The sequence below is a fragment of the Xiphophorus couchianus genome, chromosome 1 (assembly GCF_001444195.1).
Source record: "Xiphophorus couchianus chromosome 1, X_couchianus-1.0, whole genome shotgun sequence".
NCBI lineage: Eukaryota > Metazoa > Chordata > Actinopteri > Cyprinodontiformes > Poeciliidae > Xiphophorus > Xiphophorus couchianus.
Window position 1 is genome coordinate 14728649 of NC_040228.1, and position 21290 is coordinate 14749938.

The window sequence follows — 21290 nt, forward strand, 5'->3', positions numbered from 1 at the left end:
TGCTTTGAAAATGGTTTATTCAAAGCACTTTTCTGTAATCCACTCACAATCTACAGTAAATAAATGTAATGATATGACTGAAAAAAACAGGAGATTGCTCATGCTTAATTTTGATTTGATCAAGAGGGATCGTAGCTCGTTGTATGACTTCCCAAAATGGGAATCAGACCCACAATCAACTGTTCAAGTGTTCATCTCCGTAATTGATCTAAATGTTTATGAAATGTATTGGGATTAACCTGCAGACATTTAATGCCAGTTGCTCTCTTTTTTGTCCAGAAAAAGGGAGCAAGACTGAATGAATACAGACTACTGTTGATCACCTTCAGTTTAAAACCTTCACTCTTTATTATTTTACAGTCTTAAACTGAATATTGTACATAAAATCACTGGGTTGGATCAGGAAATCTCTCTACAGCTCAACCCAAGTGTCAGAGGGAAGGCGACGACCTCTCTTAACTTTAACAAGGGACTCGGAGAGTTACTCCAAAAAACAAAAAGCCCTCCCGTCTTTTTGATATCTGCTAAATTTCGCTGTGTTTACTCACATGCTCAAAGGCTTCAGGCTCGAGCGTTAACGCAGAGAATAAAGCCTGAAGTTGTCGCAGGTGTAATCTGAGAACAGTGAGAGGTAAACAGCTCAACCGTCTGCAGGCAACAAATGAAAAATTTCCCGGCTGCTTTGAGTCGAAGAAGTGTGAAATTGAGCGGGGTGGCAATTGTTTAGTGGATTTAAAGGGCTTCTGGTGGAGGGTGGGGGGAAGTGGGGACTTCACAAACATCAAGCACCTGTTTATACAGTTTGTTCAAAGGGAATGAAAGAGCATTGGAAATATCAGAAAAGCAGATAAAGCTGCAGGGGGAGCAGAGCCAAACGACGGAAAACATAAATTAGTATTAATCAGGGAGCAGCAGATAAAAGCATGTCAAACAAAAGATCTTTATCAGCGTGTGTGCTGGATTAAAGCCGCCCAATGACATTTAACAACTCTGTTATCTTCTCTCTGGCAACAATGAGGAGCACAGCCAAGAGATCCCTAGACCTCACAGCTCTTTATTACCCAGAAATCTGTGCACCGCCACCATCATCATCCCAACTCAGATAAGAGACAAAACTGATTCCTGACGCATTTTTTTTATTCGTTATATAACATTCAGCACGGCAATGTTTACAGAGCTGAATCTCTGTTGAACGTCGTCATCTAGTGAATTAAAAGTTGGCGTGGAAAAATTTTGAAAAGCAAATATATTTGTGATATGTGAACATGAGCGTCTGAAATGAAGCAGCAGCAGAACAGAGAAGTGTTAAAGGGCCACAGGCAATGTTCTCAGTGTGCATCACCATACCTGCTTGAACCAAAATAAGGGAAGCTGTTGGATGTAATAACCCTGACCGTGTAAAGAGAAATGGGTGCATATGGGACAGGAGGGAGGATGGAAGAGAAGCACAATAAAGGAATGGTCAGAATCCACAGAAACTGAGGTGAAGAGAGAGAGAGAGAGAGAGGTAGGCAGGGAGGGAACGGAGGAGGAGAAAGGGAGGCAGGCAGGCAAAGAAGAAGGGTGATGTCACCCCTAACAGGCAGCCAATGAGAGTCAGGGAGAGGAGGGAGAGAGCGCGGCCAAAGGAGGGTGTGTTTTTCTATCACTGCAGCATCAGCAGAGAGCAGAGGGGGCACAATCAATTTCACAGAAAGGAGGAAGAAAAGACACAAGTAGATCAGGAGGAGAGAGAGGAAAAAGGGACGCCAGGAGCTGCCGGCTTGGAGGAGCATCACTCTGGAGGTAAGAGGATCTTCTTCAGACGATTGTCATTTAATGGAAACGGAGCGGCGGTGAACTGGGATGATGGGTCTAATTAGGTTGTTAGGTGGAGGCAGCTTGTTGTGGCATCTCACCTTTGCCTCGTCTTCTGTCACTATGCTCCACCTGCTTCATGGAAATCACTAACAGCCTTTTACCTGCAGTTGCAGCAGCAGGACTTTCCCGCCCCCTTTGTGGGGTCAATTACAAGTAAACATTGCAATTTACATTCATTTACTTGAAAGTAATTTTAATTTACTTGTAAAAAAAAAAGCAAAGTGGTAACCGCAACACTGGAAAACAGAGTCATGTAGTCACATTTTACTTTGTTTTTGCGAAATATTCTATATTGCAGCATTTAAATTTTGCATTGAGTGCATTGCATGCAACAGGGTCCCATTTGACAATAATATTAAATACTTAGCTGGGGAACATTTGTAGCATCTCGATTATGTCTGGCTGCCCATAATTTCTGCTTAAAACCATCTCATGTGCACTTTGTTATCTGATGTGATGAAAGTTTTGAAAAATGATATACTGAAAACTGCATTTTTGTATTTTTATCTGGTTTTTTTTTGTTGTTAGTTTGGCTGTGTTGGTATGCATTTACAACAGCATGTGATATGTAAAAAAAACCATCATTCTTGGAAAACTGGGAGCAATTCTTACCTTCCTAAATTTTCCCTCCTTCGTTTTTGCAGTTTTAAATTTCAATCATATCCTCCCCTCCCCCAGCTAATAGCTGCGTGGCTCAATGTTAAGTACAGCCCTTGATTGCGATGCGCGTGTGAGGAATTTCACTGATGCAGAGGATGAAGCTCGGCAATACGCACGCAGCTGAACAAACTATGTGATCTTCTGCAGAGGATTTGATTGTCAGGGCAGAATTTCTTGAAATGGTGCAAAGAGAAAGAAGTGGAAGAACAACTGCCAAGGAAGCAAGAAAAGATTCAGATATCAACAGGAGAGGGGAAATAAGAGAGACGTTCAGTCTGAAGGAGCCACAGAAGGAAAAAGGGTGGGGCAGCGCACGCAGCAGACGGTGGAGGTGTTCCACAGAAAAAGGAGGAAGTCACCTGGCTGCGCGCTTCCAGATGCCTGCTGTCACCCGCCTGTTGGATGTCCTTTTGACAATCATATTAAAACGTTTTCTACCAGTTTTGTTAGATCAGAAGCAGTTATTCTATGCATGTGAGTTGGTTGTTATCCCTCCTCTGGTGTTCTGTAGATACATTGAGCACAAACACGTCTGATACTGTGATGATTAAAATCGCTGGCAAACATCATGCCGGTGCATGTTTGAGCTCCCTCTGCGTCTTGGTTGTCCCAGATGAGCCCCCTCTGTGGTTCTGGAGGAAGCAGGAAGGCCCCTTGCACCCAACAATGGCTTGTTGCCATCTGTGCAACATCCATAAACATGCAGCACACAATAGATGAAGATGCAGTCGCTGAATGGCGCCTTGCAGTCAACGAGTCAGATTTTATGGATCCTCTCTGTGGAAGCGTTGCCTCCCCTAGAGACCCGCTGCTGGCCACATTATCATACTGTTCAATGCTGTGAGTTTTGTGTGGCAGTGGCGGCTAAATCTGTGGGCCGTCATGGGAGATTCTGGTGCAGCAGAGATTCTGTTGTTAGTCAGTAGCTGGACTTGGAGTCTATGATTACCCCTGCTTCAATTTGGTGCACAAAGTAATCGCCAGTCTGACGCCGACTGCCTAATTGAACAGTTCCATCGTAGAGACTGATGGTAACCAGGGTTTATGTGAGGAGAGAAACAGAGACGCAGCAAAAAAACAGACAGAGGAGGACGGTGGAGGAAGCATAAAAAATATGGAGAGCAATGTGGACTTTTGGTGTTTTACGTGCACCAATCAGAAATGTGTGGCTGATCTCTGATGTTGATGTTTTGTAAAGCTTTCACCTCACAATACCAATTTAATTGGGATTAAATTCATTTTTAAGAACTTTATAGTATAATTATCTTCATACTGTTGACCATTCATTAAGGAATAAATAACAGACCTTTCCATATATGTTGTTGAAAATATCTTTTTTTTTTTTTCCAACTTTTTGCATACCTTCTTGTGACTTTTTTTATTTTATTTTTTGGAACATCTCCAAATAACTGACTGTAGCAATTCCTTACAGTGTCCGCTCTGTGAATTGTGCCTTGCAGCTACTTTTGGTAGCTTAGTGATGATGCCTGCGCTTATCAGAAAAAGACCGGAATTTCAAGTTGTGCTGGAAATTGTGCGACTCTAGTCAGCAGATGATTTCTTACTTCATCTAGCTTTGTCCTCCGCAAGTACTGACAGGATCTGGCAGAGTTTTAAAAGAAGCAAGACCTCGAGGAAAACATGCTGTATTAAACTGTTATCTTACCTGAAGGAGACAGGGTCCAAAAGAAGCTGATGTCTGCAGTTTTGTTTTTCTTTATTCTTAGGTTAGTTTATGTTTTACAAAGGATTGCAATTGAAGTGAAGAGAAACCATGAACAATGTTTGGTCAAATCTTTCTATTTTCGCCTCAAGCTGACTGGTTTCTCTGCCGTCTCCTGGTTTCTAAAAGTCCTTCGGCTCTGTGCTGAAGTGCCGAGCTGGCGCTGTGTGGGAGGGAAGGTGCAGCTCCGGGTCAGAGAGGGTCAGCTCTTCTCTGCTGCTCCTGTGCCACCTGTTATAGCTGCAGGACATCTGTGTTGCCATCCTGCTCATCAAACGCATTTACATGAACACACACAAGCTACAGTTGAGGCGCACAGCGTCTGTTGCAAACAAACACTCCGATGCAGGGCACCAAGTTAAACATTCTTTAATGTTTCCTCTCTGCCCTCATTACTTAAGCGTCTGCTGATGATCAAATCACATGCTCAGCGGTTTTAGCTTTAAGGACGATAGCTTTAGTTACAAACTCTGAAGGCTCGTAAGCTCGTATCTTTCTTTGGGAAGTTGTGCTTGTAGTTCAGCGTTAGGATCCATGTGCACCTGCAGGATGCTGGCAAACTAAAAGCCACAGCCACTCCCTTTATCCCCCTATTCAGGTTGGGGCTTGGCTTTTTGATTTAGATTTGTGCAGATGGGAGTCAGCCCACTGGATGTCAAGCACGGGATCATGTCGACATGCTGTCAGGGTTTGGTGCAGAATACATTGTGGTGATTTAGGGAGCTAAGGGTCAGGTGGATTGACAGGCGAGCTGTGGTAAATGATTAGAGGGAATACAGGAGGAAGGGGAAGGAAGCCAGGAGGAGGAGTGCGACCAAAATCTGCAAAGGTGACACGAGGCAGCAGTAGGAAACCCTGAAGAAAGAAGCAGGCTGTTTTTATTTTCTTTTCTTTCTGATTTAATCTTTAAAAAAAAACTGTCCTCTTTCTACAACTTTAGTTATTTGATTTTCATACCCTAAATCACCTCCCTTCTGTTTGTTTTATTTCAAAAGCTGTATCAGCATTTACGCAGTGTCGAAAACATTGAGATCTTAATCAAAATAATGGCTCACGTTAGCCTTCCCAGAAGGAGCGTTGCAGACAAAGAGTCATAAAGACCCATAAATTCAATCCTGTTGAACCTTCGATGACTCAAACAGAGGCGTCATGTATGAGAATGAATTTAATCTGTCAGAGTGAATTGCCTAATTGTAGCTTTCATAGCGCTGGTACGGAGAGGGTGAGAAGCACAGAATTCCTTTGGGCATCAAGGAAGATATGGGCACTTAAAATGACAAAGCTCCTTGAAACCAGCCAGGAAATTAATTACTGGCAAAGCAATAAGAAAACCCCCAAAACCAAAGCATTCCTGTTGAGCATTCAATAATGCTGAACTTTGTGCTGCCTTAATGCAGGAACTAAGATAACACATGGATTGTGTTGCGTTAAGGCAGTTTCCTGAAAATGTGCTGTTGAACTGGGAAAACAAATGCAGCCGCCCGCAACACAACGCGACAGTAAAACTGCGCATCAAACATAAATTATGACAGACAGGAAGCTCCATATGTGTCCTTCTGTTTGGCCCTCTGACACCATCCCCATCTTTTTTTTTTTCCTGTCTCTGACAAAATTACGTCTTTGTTTCGGTCACAGAGAGAATTCCCCGCAGTGTCACTGGGTTTGGTCCACAGTCAGCTCCGTCAAAGAGGCTTTATTGTCCACAACGGCGACTATCATTAGACTGAACTGATTCTGTGTCTCCCAAAACGACTGTCTGTTTTTATGAGCTCTTTTGTTGATGGTCAAAGATTTTTTTCTTTACATACTTTGTCTGCAAAGGATGAATCACGATCCCTATGAGCCGAGAGATGAATGACATGACTATGCATCAATTAAAGACTTGGGTTAGAGGATTTTATTTATAAAAGATAGCAATCTTGTGGTAGCATTGGTTAAAAATATTAGCTAAATGGCTAATGGTTGGATAGATTTAGGGTTCAGCTGGAGTGTTGAATGCAGTAATGGCATCACAGAGAATCATTAATGTTTCTGTTTCAGCATATGGGTGTTAAAGTCTCCAATAAGTTGGCCAAACCTGAGTCAAATAAAATTTTACTTTACATAAATAAAGCCTTGAACACCAGTAATGGGATTCAAGATCAGCTTAGCATCTGCTTACAGTTTAAACTTAGTCTGTGAATTGACCCTGACTGAATTTACCAAACGATAAACAAATTTTAAGTGTATAAAATTAGTTTACCCTTGAAAATATAATGGGAAAATTGCAGACTTTTTTGAAAATGAAATACCCATAAAAACTTAAATACATTAAAACCAAGCTTAGGTGACCTTTACTTTTGCGTCAAGCTAGCAATTAGCAAAAGCCAAAAAAAAAAAAAAAAAGCAAAAGGCAGACAATCATGTATTTCTGGGATTTTAAATGAAGTACTTGCCTTCACACAAAACATGCCCTCCATTCAGGACACTTCATGCCTATTTCCAAATTGGAACATGAAACTATTACTTGTAAGTAAAGTTTAACGAATCAAAACTTGAACAATTAAATCTTTTCCATCAAACAAAAGAAAAGTCAGCATCGTGTCACGAGTTAAATGTGTCTGTTACTCTGCTTGTACTTGCAAACTCTGAGGTTTTACGTGTTTGTTAAAGTTTGAGAATTACTGTATCATCTCATTATTTTAAACCTGGCTCCAAAGCTAATATAAAGCTAAAACATATGGCTAAAACATCATAAATGTATGCAAAAATAATAAAAAAATGAACTTGCAGAGTAGTAAAAAGCAGACATAATTGACTAATCCTATGTGATGTCAGCATCCCCCATTAACTTAAGTGCAACTTCTGTCCAATCTAAAACAATAAATATAAAAAGTGCTTTGTTTGTTATCAATGTAAACAGGAAAAAGTGTCTAAATATTTAACAGTCAATATATATAAAATGCTGATATATCTCAATATGATTCAGTCTAATGCACTTATTAACCGATATCGATATCTTTGACACTACTGCCTATGTAGTGACGTTGGGACTCTCTGGGGACTTTATGTGTTATTACTCGTTTCTGATTTTCATTACATTTCACAGGGTGTTTCATTAAAGGGACATTGGTTTACTAATTTATTGATCTGTTGCTAAGAGGCTGGCTGCATTTTTAATGAAACTTGGAGTATACTATATCTCTGTACTGCAGTGCTGGTGCTTTGCTTTATGTTTTACAACACAGCTGAGGTTTATAAAGGGGGCTTTTGGGGTTTTTTTGCAATTCATTATTTATCTGTAGTGTGTGTTTTTTCTGGTCGGATTCACCCTTTGAAAATATAAATGTTCTTTCGTGCCCTTGGAAAGACTTTCATACTTGCTCACTTTTTTGTGTTGGCCAATGGTTAGATTCAATAAAACACTTTTATTGTTACTCTCCATAATCCTCCAATAAACCGCAGTGGCAACACATGCAAATGTGTTGCCACTGGAGATATTTTATATTCACTGCTGGACATTTTAATCCAAATGTTGTGAACTATTCTCAAAGCTGATGAAATTTTTCTTTTTTTTCTTCTGAAATTCATTTACATTTTGGCTATGAAGTGGAACAGTCATAATAAATTATTGGCATGATTTTTAAAAATTTTTTTCGTTAATGTTCCCTGAAGGGACAAACTGGCTTGCAATGTTGACTCTGTACTGCAGAGAGTTTACTTCCCTAATCAATGTTTTCTCAAAGTTTGGACATTTGACTTTCTAATTGTGAACTAGACTGATGCTGAATGAAAATTAAGCAGCGTGATTAAAGCCTGGCAGTAAAAACAGAACATAGCACTAAAGCTGCTGTTGTGTTTGTCAGTAGTGCAGCACATTATTCTCTCACATGTAAAAAATAAAAAAATGTCCTCTGAGAGTTATGAATCCACCTAATGGCTCTCTTATTTAGTGTGTTTACACCTAAAGATATTGATTGTGGCTTTGCTTGGCACTTCCCCACTCCAGAACTAGACTTCATTTAAACCAGCAATAACTGAAACAGATGGGGCTTAAAACACAGACACACTCACACTGATGCAGCATCCTCGAGTTGGAGCTGCAAGAAAACAAGCTGTCTGGTTCTGTCTCCTTTCTGTGTCTCGGTGCGTTGTTGTGACTGGAGGTTCTTGCAGGCAGTTTTTTATCTGCTGTGTCAGCCATGATATATTCATTAGAGATGGATTACGAAGCGTGGGAATGGATCACGTTTGGAGTGGGTTGTAATCCCCATACACTTGCTTAATTTAATCGCACCTACTGTGCCATCCTATTACACACTACACCCACCGCAGGCATGCAGGCGCTGGCTGGAGGACAGCAGACTAGGGGGTAGACAAGGTTAAAACGGGGTAACGTGAGGCAAGAGGGCTGGAGACAAAGATGGGGGATGGTGAGAAAAGACGAGCAAAATAGGATTACAAGCTGCAGGAGAATGATCCAAGTGAAGTGGAAGCAAAACATTTAAAAGAGAAAGGAAATATGAGAAGATTAAGAAAAGAGGAAGGTGATCTTCAGAAGCGATATCTGGGAAATGTCTTATTTTAACCCACATCATATCTGTAGAGGATTTGGATGCAGATAGACAGGTGTGAAGCGCTCAGAAGATATGAAGCATGAGATCTAAAACCATCTCTGCTGCGTATATTTGCAGTCAGCCTTCTTTACTCAGATGCCACTAAAAATATCCAGAGCTTCCAATTTCCTTCAAAAGTCGCTATTTGGCCTCAAAGGTTTGTTAGAGAACTTTCGCCAGCACACAGGGAATCAAGGAACACCTCCGACAGGTCAAGGAAAATTATTGACTGCATTAAACCAGCAACAGGTTTTAAAACTTTGTTGCAAGGTTTAAAATCTCTACGAGCTGGAGGAGCTGCGTAGAGCCGCAGCTCAGGTGGGACCATTTGCCAATGCAACTGTGTGAGTCATGCACTTTACAAGTAAAGAGTGGAAAGAAGGAAATCATTGTCTAAGACGAGCTCTAAGAAAGACCTTGCTGCAGATTGCCATAAGTGATGTACAGTAGGTTATTGTTTAACAAACTGTTTGGTCTAAAATGCAATTTCCTTCCTATACAATTCATTTGTTGATCTGAAAATCCTGAAATCCTAATAAAATAAGAAAAAAATTAGGGGTGTTAATAGTTTTGCAAGGTTCTGTTAGTTTTGTAAGTCTTGTGCACATTTCATAGAATTTAAAAGTGAATAAAAGGGGTTACATAATGTTACCTTCACAGTGTTCTTCATAATTACTAAAAGAAGATCTACCGTCCCTTGTTTTATTCTAACCAGAGTCACTTTGCCTCATCCTTCTCTGTACAGAATCATGATGTCTGTGTAGCTGTTCCTGCAAGATTGGTCTGATGTTTTCTTGTTTTTTTTTAATCAGGACCGAGTTGGATTTGTTTGGGTTCGCTCTCTGAATTCATTAGACTTAATCGGCCACGGAACTGCAAAACAAGCCCAAGCCGCAATAATGAGACAGCGCATCTTGTCTGTTTACGCCAAGACAGATCTGAGACGTTTCTGTGACCACACTTGCAATGGCAAGGTAAATATGTTCGTTGAGTCCTTTTGACATAATGATGTGGCAGGGAGCGCTGAGCAGGCATCTGGGGCGAGGTTTCTTGTCAGTGTGAAGACAGGATGAATGGGGTAATCCCCCTGGGAGAAAACACAGGCGCAACAAGAAGAAAGAAAACTGAGGGGTGCAGATGTCAGAGGGAGGCGGTTTTGTGAAAACAAACCCCAAGGAGTTGAAGGGAAAAAAACAGACCGAGAGGTCCGGACACTGTTAATGAGCGTAATGAGGTAATTATAAACAGAAGGAAAGGCTTAAATCCTCCGGGCCTCGTTCAGGAAGGTGGGGCGGCTGCTGAGAGAATGAATGGACATTTTCTATCAGTAACAATCTTAATAGAAAGCACTAAAGTTTGCTCCTTCTCAGGGCAATAGCCAGGAAGTATTAGTGAAGAGGAGGACAATGTGGTTAGATAAATAGGCGGCTAATAGAGGAATGGGAGGGTAAAGATCCTCTGCTGATGATAACGGCGGTAAGTGCTGAGGCAGATGCATGCCTCCAATAGTTAGTAAAGACTTTATTCTCCATACTTGTATTTATTCATCTTCATCACAATTGTTTTTCTTACGCCCAACATCCCATGTCCCTTTGTATCTTTATCTAATGTGAGCACTGTTTTGACCAGCCTTGTTATTACCGTGCAGACAAAGAAGCAAACAGTAAGCTATAGTGACAGGGCTTTGAGCTGTTCTCTGTGTTTTGATCCGTCTGTTGTCACAGGTGTCAGAAATGCTGGTTTCACCTCTCCCTGCAGATAAAAGAAAAAATGACTCTGACTTCCATCCAGGCACCATTCCCCCTTCTTCTGCTTACTTGAGATCAGGTCATGGTGGAGTTAGCAGGTCTGGGCGGGAGGAACCCAACTGTTCATTTCCATAATAAACAAATTATTTATTATGGGGATCTTGTGGTCTTCACAGATCAGAGGGGTAGGAATAGTCCCCCCATTAAGGTCTGGGTATATCCTACAGTCTATCACTTGGACTTGCCCTGACACACAAGAGGCATCCTGAAAACATATCCAAACTACTTCGGATTATTCATGCCATCCCTAAACCAGAGCAAAGCCACCCGACAGAACAAACACCTTTAGAAACTTACATCTGGGATCTTCAGTGATGATCAGTGTTTCATAACCTCACCATTTACCACAAGTGAGGATTGGAACATGGAAAGATGGACAAATGAAGAGCTTTGGTTGTCACTCAGTTTTTCTTTCTCCCTGACTGGAGCGACGCTTGCAGACTAGACCCCAATCTGTCTGTCCATCTCTCACTCTATCCCAGCTCAGCAAGCAAAACACTAAGGAACTCCTTCGTTTGAGGTAGAGACTGACCCCTTTATACCCTCTGACTTGATGTGGTAAAGGGGTTTGATTACCACTAAGATCCTGCTATGTTGTCCAGGGTGTAGATCCCTGCCTCTGGGCTCCCATAGGCAATTGGTGTTAAGGGAAGGATGAGAGAGAGATTCTTTTGAAGGAAGACAATGGACACCCTCCTGCATTTGTTTTTGGGCTTGTACCAGCTGGGATGAGTCGCTGAAGTGCTGTTGTGTGTGTCCTATATAGGAAGCAGCAGCATCAGCATGTTTTAAACTCGGCTATCATAGGATGGAGGATGATTTAGATATCTGCCACTGTAGCAGGGGATTAGGTGTGCCAGAATACTGCGTCGGGTTTATTTTCTCCACATAGAGGTGTGTATCTGTGTACATTAAGCTGCTTGTAAGCCTGACTGGGGGAGTATTTTCAAGACATTAACTGCAGTGCATAAGCATCTTGTTTTGTGTGTGAACTGTGGAAGTGGCAGTACGAATTGTCAGAGCTTGTTGGCTCAAACTCTCTAAGAAAATCCCATTTGGTTTTTCAGCCGCAGGCAAAGGTCACCACAGTGTTCTCTGCTTTGCTGTGGCTCACCTCTCTGCATCTGTTTTTCTTTCCGTCCCCCGCTATAGCGTTGGACACAAAGTCTTTCTGTCATCTGCCAGAACAGAAGAAAATTCTTTGAGTAAGAGATGCAGCTGCAGCTGCTGGGCTGAACTTTCTTTGAAGGATTTTCCCAAGAAATAGCTAAATATTATATAGCCACATAGCTTTAGGGAGATTACCTTCTATTCTCCCTAAAACACAAAATTGTTGCTGGTTATGAATTGAAATAACTGCTCTTAAGCCCAATTTACAAAAATACATTTAGGATCTTTCTAAAATTTAGAACCGTTAGTTAAACTGTTCTAAATATTAGAACAGTTAAACTAACTGGTTGTTTCTTTTTATCTTGTGGTCTTCCCAGATCAGAGGGGGGTGAATAGTTCCTCCATTAAGGTCTGGTTGGGGGTCGGTCTTTACCCCCAACCTGGAAGGAGTGATCTATCTTTTTCAGGTTGAAAACTGTAACCTCAGTTTTCTCAAAACAACTACCGCAAATTGTTTTGAGATTATTAGGGTATTTTATGCACACTAGAAACAGAAATAGGTATTTAGTTTAAAGAAGTCCAGAAGAAATTGTACCTGTGTAAAAAATGTCACATTTTTAAATTAATTAGGCAAAAAGTGCTTTTATTTTGAAGGACCAGGATTGTCTTTGTAATGATAAAAAAAACTTTTCAGTGAGAGAATTTTAATAAGGTCGTTTAATGCAAAGCTGTACTGAATAAAAAACACAAACTTTAAAAAATGTTGTCGACACCAAAACCTTTACAGTGAAACCATTTGCACTGTGCAGGTGTTACCATGACAACTAGTAATTTGTATACATAACTCAGAAGCAAGTCCTTTCATCTTTAATTACATGGGATAAAAATTGCTCAGTCTGATCATCTTGACTTTGGAAAATTGATTATTCATTTCTAATCTCTGAGCTTTTTTTGTGTAGATAAAAAACATTTCTAGAATAGATGCTATTTTTAAAGGGAACTTTTTAAAAAGGGCAGAAAATATGTTGTTTCAGCCAACAAGACCTAAAAGCCTTGAAAATTAATTTGCATGCATGTGTGGACTGCTACCAAAACTGGCTCTAGCCCAGGGGCCGATATTGTTATTAATCCAGTGTTGCATCTCAGCAAAGCAATATAAATATAGAAGACTGCAGCGTCACTTTTTGTACATATTCACAGCCAGACTCTCTCCGGGGGCAGAAAATATAAAGCCTGTCACTTTCTTTAAATATCTGACTGGAGATGATGCACATGCAGACTGGTGCAAACGCAGTCGGGAGGGAACAGGTTGTCTGTTTACCCTCTTTCATATTGCATCTTGCTGGAAAATTGGAACGCGCTGCGGAAAATGTCATGTCCTTGATCTCTTTGCACCACTACAGAGGGCTGCTGCGTGGATGTAGTTTTAGCAGCCTCGACACATGGGGCGGGGGGGATTTACCGAGACAGGGGTCTGGTGCAGAAACGGGGCTGCAGGCCTCTGATAACAGAACAGCGTTTGATGGTGCTCGGCCTTCCTCCGCTGGAAAACACAAGCTGCTCCCGCTCAAATGCATCCCCACCACAGGTCCAATTGGTCATGATTTGATTTAGTTACAGAGCAAGCCGGTTTCCCGATCATGATGATAACAGATGTGATGGGAGTCAGAGAGCCACTTAGGGTTGAGGGACTGTATCGATGCACTGCCAGCTGGCAAATCTCCCCTTTGATTGGCTTCTCTCTCTCCAAGTTCACAGAGGTTGATGGTAGAGTTTGATAGAATGCTACCTGTAATTAAATTGAGTATTATCTTGGCTGTACTTAGGGTGCAAGGTTTTATTAAGCAAAATCTTGCAGTTGGAGAGAGAAAAGGAGTATAGAGCGGGGGGGAAAGTGGTGCTCCATACTAATAGCAAAAGGCAATCAGCAGGGAGCAAAGAACAGAGCAGGAGTGAAATGACAGACAGGAGTGCAAATGAAAGATAGAAGCTTCTCAAGGATGACAGTCAGGAAGGAGAAACTCTTTCAGCCGTATGTAGACATAAGAAGAAAAAGCGAGAGATGGGGAGTGAGGAGGAGATGGAGACGCAGGAGACAGGAGATGAAGTAAGAGAGAGTCGACGTATGACAGAGCGAGGGATGGAGATGGAGGGGAGGAGGAGGTGAACATGTGGAATGGGGAGAGGCAGGGAGAGAAGTATTTGCCGTGTGTGGTAGAGCTGGAGTCAGGAGGTTGTCATGGTGATTGGGAGGTGAGAAAAGAGAAGGGATGTGCGGGAATCGACACACACATGGACTGACACATGCTACCACCAACAAAATGAGTAATGCATAACAATACTAACCCGTCACACCTCGGGTAAACACTCTCACACAAACACCCCGGCTGTGTGTGCTGGTTAAATTGAAGCCCAGGAGCCACATCACCATGCAAACTCCGTTTCCCCACATCTCCCGGCTGTCTTTCATCCTCTGTCGGCCACATTTGAATGGGAGGCAAATCTTCTTAAACTGACTCCTCTGACTTGATGATTAACCCAAAACAGCAGTCTGCAGCTGCATATACTTCTCTCTGAGGGCGCGTACTGGTGAGTGTTTACAAATCTGAAATTTGGATTTGTGTGGCAAGCTGTGGAGGAAGACTGCTTTTCATACATGATTTGATTTACTGTATATTTTAATGGCATTCATCCATTCATCCATTGCCTTACTCTTATCCAGGATTGGGCTAAACAAGTAATGGCCCAGGAGAGAGACCTAGGCATCCCTCTCTCTGGGTCTCCATCTCATTCTGGGAGATCTCATTGGGCGATAAGAGAAATATCATTGCTTCATTGGGTTCTGGATCTGCCTTGGGATCTCCTTTCATTGAGAGGGACTTGAAAGAACAAGGTAATGGATTCACCTTCAAATGGGGAGTCTTTCTGGACAGATGGTCCCCTTTTTTTATGGGTAGGAGGAGTGACTCTCCATAAAGCTCTGCCTGGATGATAGAGTCTGCTTACCTTATCTCATAGGGTGAGCCCAACAATCAGACAAGGGAAGCTTGCTTCAGCTGCTTGTATCTGTGAATCCATGATCTTATTCTTTTGGTCATGATCCTCATCTTGTGGCCCTAGGTGTGGGTTAACCCAGAGATGATCAAGAGCTTTGCTTTTGGCTCAGCTCTTCTTTTCATTACAACAGAACACAGCAATGCCCCTTTTACTACAGACATAGCCCTCTTCTACCAAACCATTTCCTGATCCATTCTACCATCGCCAGTAAACAGAACACCAAGATACTTGAACTTTTTACCAGAGGCAAAGACCGACCCCCAACCTGGAAGGAGTGATCCATCTTTTTCAGGTTGAAAACTGTAACCTCAGACATGTGAGTGGACTTTCATCCAGGCCTCTTCCCACTAGGAGCATGCTGAAGTCATGACCTGCAGTTACCAACAGAACCACATCATGAGGTTGCCGAACATAATGTCTGAGATCCAGTGCATAAATACATACTTTGTGCTAAGAATGCAGATGCAGCTATTACTATGGGACAGGTCCTAAAATGTACAAGTAAACTCTCCCAAGGAAGATGAAAGTGTTATCCTAGCTAACTGATACCAACTCTATGGTCAGTTTCTTAAGGTACTTGGACCATAACCAAGTATTTTCATAACATATCATATATGAATACATATATGGTATGATATATCATATATATGCCTCTCCATAGGGATTGTGCCAATCTTTATTCAGACAATATCAAGACTTGTTGTCCATAACCTTCATTGGACAAATATTGTCCAAGGTTGAGGGTGTCCAAGTAGTTTCCTTTCTGTTTCAAAATGTTTCTGTACAGATGCAGACATTTTGAGATGAAAAATATTTTTACAGTTTAGGCGAAAGAACAGCCTCCCCCCACTGTAACCTTTAAATAAGGTGTGTAATGACCTTTATTTATAGCAGAACCTGCCCCACCAAAGACCTTCAAATGTTAAATGTTAACACAAAGTCAGGTTTGCGCAAACCATCAGAAATTTGGCAAATTCATTTGGAAATGTGGGAAATTGACATTTCATTGCAGCGTGAGAAGACAGAGAAAGGCACAAACAAGAGCCGAATGTAAACACAGCAGGAAGAAAAAGATTTCCATTCATTACAGAAAAATCAATGCAACAGTTAATTCAGATTGTCAACACTTGCATTGAAAGTGGGGGGAGCTGGAGCCCAGTCGTTGTTGCTAAGGCAATAGACTGCTATGCACTTGATAAATCTCATTTAAACATATCCACAAAACAATAATCATATCTTGATTGTCTGTTTTTTTTAACCCAGTGAAGTTCACCTGCACACCTTTTGTAGTTGATGGTAAAAATAAAATAGCCAGAGAAGTGCTATTATAGCAGCTTGAGCCTTAAGACCTTAAAACCAGTGATATCTGCCTTACTTAGAGTAAATCAGTTTATTATTGCTTAATCTTATAATCATTACAGTTTGGCTATTTGGCACTGGCTTACAAATAAAGCTGCTAATTTTCTTTGTTTGGCTTGAGTGAAAGCATCTCAGCATGTTTGTTTAATTTTGTGATATCATGTGTGACTCCTCCATGTCTGTACAAGCCCAGTCAAGTGAGATCACCCACACGTGCGCACACACACACACACAAAATCTGTCCACTACCAGGGCCGTTAAGCCACTGCAGTCCTCCCATGCAAATGTTTCACCAAAGAATTGATTGACCTTGCTCTTTCAGCAGCTCATTTTCCTGAAGTGAAGGAAAAGATGGGATTACATTCAACCAAAGACAACTTTTACCAAAACCTGCTCTTAAACTGTATTCAGTAGAGGTGTATTATTATTATTATTATTATTCAAACAAGCATCTGCATGATTATGAACCAGTTAGAGTTGGGAGGATTTCATATTTTGTAAGTTTCTCTTTGCCCTTATTTTATCCCATATTTAGAAAAGCCCCGATAAGAAATGTCTTCGTAATTTCTGACCCCTGGGTTTGTAAAGCTTAAATCCATTTAAACAGATTTTGGCCAATTCTGATATTCCTTTAAGAACTGTGAACAAATGTGGCAATATATATATATTTTTGGGAAATATAAAAGCCTTTAGTGTCAAGAAACATTGTTACGACAAAATAATTTCTGTGTGCTGAGATCCATAATTATTTTTTAGATCCATCTGGTGAGTCTCACTCTGGAAAAGCAACTCTTTACAAACTTAGCAACTTCTTCTATAGTTGTTTTAAACTTTCTAAGAGTCTGAAGTGAAAGTAAATATGGCTTAAGACAACATTAGTCGTCTTGTCTTAAGCCTGAATGAGGGGCAGACATATTCCAACATGCTGAAAAAGTACATTTTTGATTTAAACAGCTTTTAAGGTCTATTCTGGTTGATGGCTTAATTTTCAGCACCACAACAATATTACCAATAGCTAATTTTATGCCTGGTTCTCAGTAAAGCTTTCCAAACTAAAAAGAGTTGTACGTGTTTTGAGTTTCTGCTCATTCTGATCACCAGCAGGTTTTTCAGTACTTCTCCACCCCACGACATGCTCATCAACATACATGAAACATACTGGACTGCAGCAGATAGACATTCTTTTGATTGTTTCATCCTTACAGCTGCAGTTCTTCTTTAAGACAAATAATCTCAGTTGTCTATTTGTTGCTTTGGAGACCAAAGGTTACACCCACCGCTGCCCCTCCCTTCAGGTGGTGGCGTGCCTGTTTTCCCTACGGAGATGGCCACGTTTCCAGGCGTGTCACATGAGCGGCTGGCAGCTGTGTCCTGCAGCACTATATAGGCCACTTATCATCTGACCCCAGGGACCGCTCCCTCCTTTTCTCCCTGTCTGAAGGACTGCCGGCACCGCCCCGCCTCAGACGTTGCTACCTGCAGCATGCAGCGTTAGCTTCCCACCCCCCCACTACGCTTCACTTGATGGGACCCAAGCAAGGACACAAATGCGCACACGTGCTCCCTTGCATACTTGAAGCTGATCCAACAACAGAGTTCCTCTTATATGCACAGCTGACTTGAATAATAATGATCTGTAGGGTTGTGAAATCACCATCTTTGTGTAAATTCTGGTGATGTTTTCTGGTGTGAAAAAGCATCCATCTCAGTGGCCCTTTCTCTCCCCCCCCGGTTCTGTTTGTGTTGATGCAGCTGATTTGTCATCTCCAGCTGTGTTAAGCTGCTGCATCTCGTTTCAGGGCAAACTCTGGCAGACACTACACTGATGTCGACTTCATTTTCCCTTTTTTTTTTTTTTTTTTTATTGGGTCGCCCGGCTCCGCTTTGATCCCCAAAGGCTTTACTAGTTCACACATTTAAAATCTCCTTTTTCCATCCGACTGATCTCCTTTTAATTTTTCTTTTCCTCTCTGGGGAGCAAATATCTGCGCACAAACATGTTCACTGAAGTGTCTTCACTTAGCACGTCGTCTCAAAGGCAGATGAAGTAAAAAAAAAAAAAAAAAAGCAGCTCTGGTGAAGGTCAAAATGTGCGTCAACATGAGGAGGAATACAAGGAAGAAGCTGTTTGTTTCAGAGGAAAGGCAGAAAAGAGGAGAGGCTGACTGTGAGATAAAGGAGGAGAAAAAGGGTTGACTGCGAGTCGGAGCGCAGAGGATTAAAGAAAGCAGGGAGGGGGAAGAGAAGGTCACTTCTAATAGCTTCTTCCACGTAATTTCATAACGTCATGATTGTCGCTCTTTGGTTGAGCTAACACCATTAGCTACCTGCTGTATGGACACTAAACCATTCTGCCACAGTCAGTATCTCGCAAGTTACACACTGCAGGACTGCGTGGAGTGTCAGCCTCTGAGACTGCAGCGTGTGCTTTACAGTTCAGTCACTTCTTTGGTAGTAAGTGGGACCCTTGAGTGTCTCATCTGTCTTTGAGGATGAGTAGCATGAGGATGTGGGGGTTTTGTATGCATCACATTTTTTATGTTCTACATGACACTCAGGGTGTGCATGTAATTAGGGTATTTTGTGCTGCAGGCACAGAATCTGACGGATGCTGCTACTAATGAAGCAAATGACACCTACAAGCAAGAGCGGCACAGCATAAAGAGAGTTTGTGTTTGTGCATGTATGTGTAAAAACCGTATGCTTCTCATTAGGAGAAGTGGAAAATATTTGATTTGTTTGCTTATCTTAATTGGTTTTGACTTTTTGGGTTTGCTTTCTAGAAAGAAGCAGTCGTAGGAACTGAACACAAGGATGGCTGCAAAAGATGTGGCGTCTCACGAAGAAACTGCAACATAGGATAGCATAATTTAACACAACACAAAAACAAGAGACTGTAAAACTTTTCAGAAAGCTTTTAAATAGCTTTATTTAAAATATTTTTAAACATTTTAACAAAATAAGTACAATATTACTTAAAGTCTTCAGTTAGGTTTTTAAGCACATCAAACATTAAACTGCACTTTTTCCTAAAGGATCAGGATTGCAGTGGTTCAAATTTCTCTCATTTTTCTGAGTGACTTTTGCAGTTAGCGCAATTTTTATGATGTCCCTTTTGGATCCATTCTTGCATAATTTCCTGATGAGGTCAAACTAAAAATAAATAAATGAAGATAAATAAGTAAAACTGTATTTCATTTCACTGCAATCTGTATGACACAGTATGTGTCGCTAAAGTATGATGCCAGAACTCCTTCCAAAACATTTTTTTAAAGAATGAAAATGTTTAGACATGTTGGGAATTATAAAATGTAGATAAAAATTGTTCATCTTTTTACTCACCCCTTGAGATAAATAGCACAAATACATGGCTTCATAAAAAACATTATTTTAGATGATTTTAACTAGTTGGTTGCATAGCCAGGAGGAAAAAAGTCATATATTAGTATATAAGTCATTATAATGAGTCGATTCTCATTGTTAAAAACCTTTGATCCAAACACTTTGACAATATTTTTTGTGTTTATGGCGCTTTAAGAATAAATTAGACCTGAGTTGTTGCTTTATTCATTAGCCCTGCACTGAGATCATCCTTACCGTCATTTTGTGCTTCCTTCAGTTTGATTACAGGTGAAATGAAATGGGAAATAGCCAGGCACATCATGTTCCCGTTTATCTTTCCCATCATGTTAAAGTACATAATTTGATTAGATCTCTCAAACAAACCATGCCTTCTTTTTTACTTTGTTATAAATATGACAAAAAAGGGAAAAACTGCAAAGAATTAATTAAGTATTTGTTTTTGAGTGTTATCTCTGACTACTGATTTTCAATCGGTGTTTTAGAGTCTAAATTTTCTTTTGTTTGTTCGATTAACAAGACTTTATCCCAGTGTTTAATCCAGTTAGATTGCAGATGAATGGACACATTAATGGAAAATAACCAGGCTCATGATGTTCCCAGTTTTCCCTCCCATACCGTCCTGATCCAACCAAACACATACACACACACACACACACACACACACACCCACACACACACTCTTCTTCATTTACTTTTTGCGTACTGGGTCTTGGAAACCATTAAGCCTTTATTTCCTGTAAATGAGTGACTGACAGTCAGATGACGATAAACATATGACCTTATCAGATGTGGACTAAAGTGAGCAGCAGCAAACACGTTGTTAGCAGAGAGAGCTGGAGGCAGCACTCCATCTGCAAGACTGGCTCCATTAGCTGACAAGAGAGATTAGCTGACCTGCTGACACACACGCTGATCTTTACTGATACACATGGTCTCACACAGGAAACCTGATACATACGTGCAACACCCTGATTTGACCATCACAAAGCTTTTACTGGTCACAGATCTCCTTTCTAAATATTTCTCTTCTTTCATGTCAGCCATTAACATTTTCCTTGTTTCCTTGTTGTTACAAACCACCTCCATCTTTCTCCTTTTTGTTCTTTGTGCACTTTTGATAATTTTTTTTAACTTTTTGTTGTTGTTAGCCTTCGTCTCCTAAGTCCCGCCGGTGTTGCCCTTCTTTCTCTTCATTGGTCATCCTTTTTTTCCCTTCCTTTCTCCCCATCACTTTCAGCAATCTTAATGAGTCCAGTCCTTTCTTCTTGAATTATTCACCCCTTTTTTGTCTAACGTACCTATTGTTTCTTAAGGGGAAAAACGTTAATAAATAAATCAAAACATGCTTTTTTTGTCCTCTCTTTTTCCTGGTTCTGTGAGTTTATTGGTGTGGAGAGAGAATATGAGATGCCTTCTGTGAATATTGAGGATTTTGTTATTTAAATTTGAGTAGGATGGGCATGTAAATTATGCATGCTTATACATGCTTAAAAAATGCTCAGCTTCCAGTGCTACACGTTGGGTTAAGTAGGTGTAAACAGGCATAAAGGCTGTGTTTTCGGTGATGCGTAAATGGGCGTGAAGCTGCCTTTAAGGTGTTGGCCTGTCAGTCGGTTTGCAGCAGCAGAGTGTGTACGTGTGGGCGCATATGTAAGCGATACCGCAAAACCCCGTTAGTGACCATATGTGTGAATAACTGAATTTGTATGTACAAGAGTAAGAGGGAAGATGGGGGGGAGACAGGGGATGTACTGT

General features: G+C 41.0%; 1 protein-coding gene across 4 annotated transcripts in view; it reads left to right on the top strand.

The window, feature by feature from the left end:
• Positions 1–1660: 1660 nt before the first annotated feature.
• Positions 1661–21290, top strand: part of l1cama (L1 cell adhesion molecule, paralog a) — a 50722-nt gene continuing 31092 nt past the window's right edge. For all 4 annotated transcript variants that reach the window (XM_028017860.1, XM_028017891.1, XM_028017869.1 and 1 more), the window contains exon 1: positions 1661–1785. The gene's annotated coding sequence lies outside the window, so the exon portion shown is untranslated. The remainder of the gene's footprint in view (positions 1786–21290) is intronic.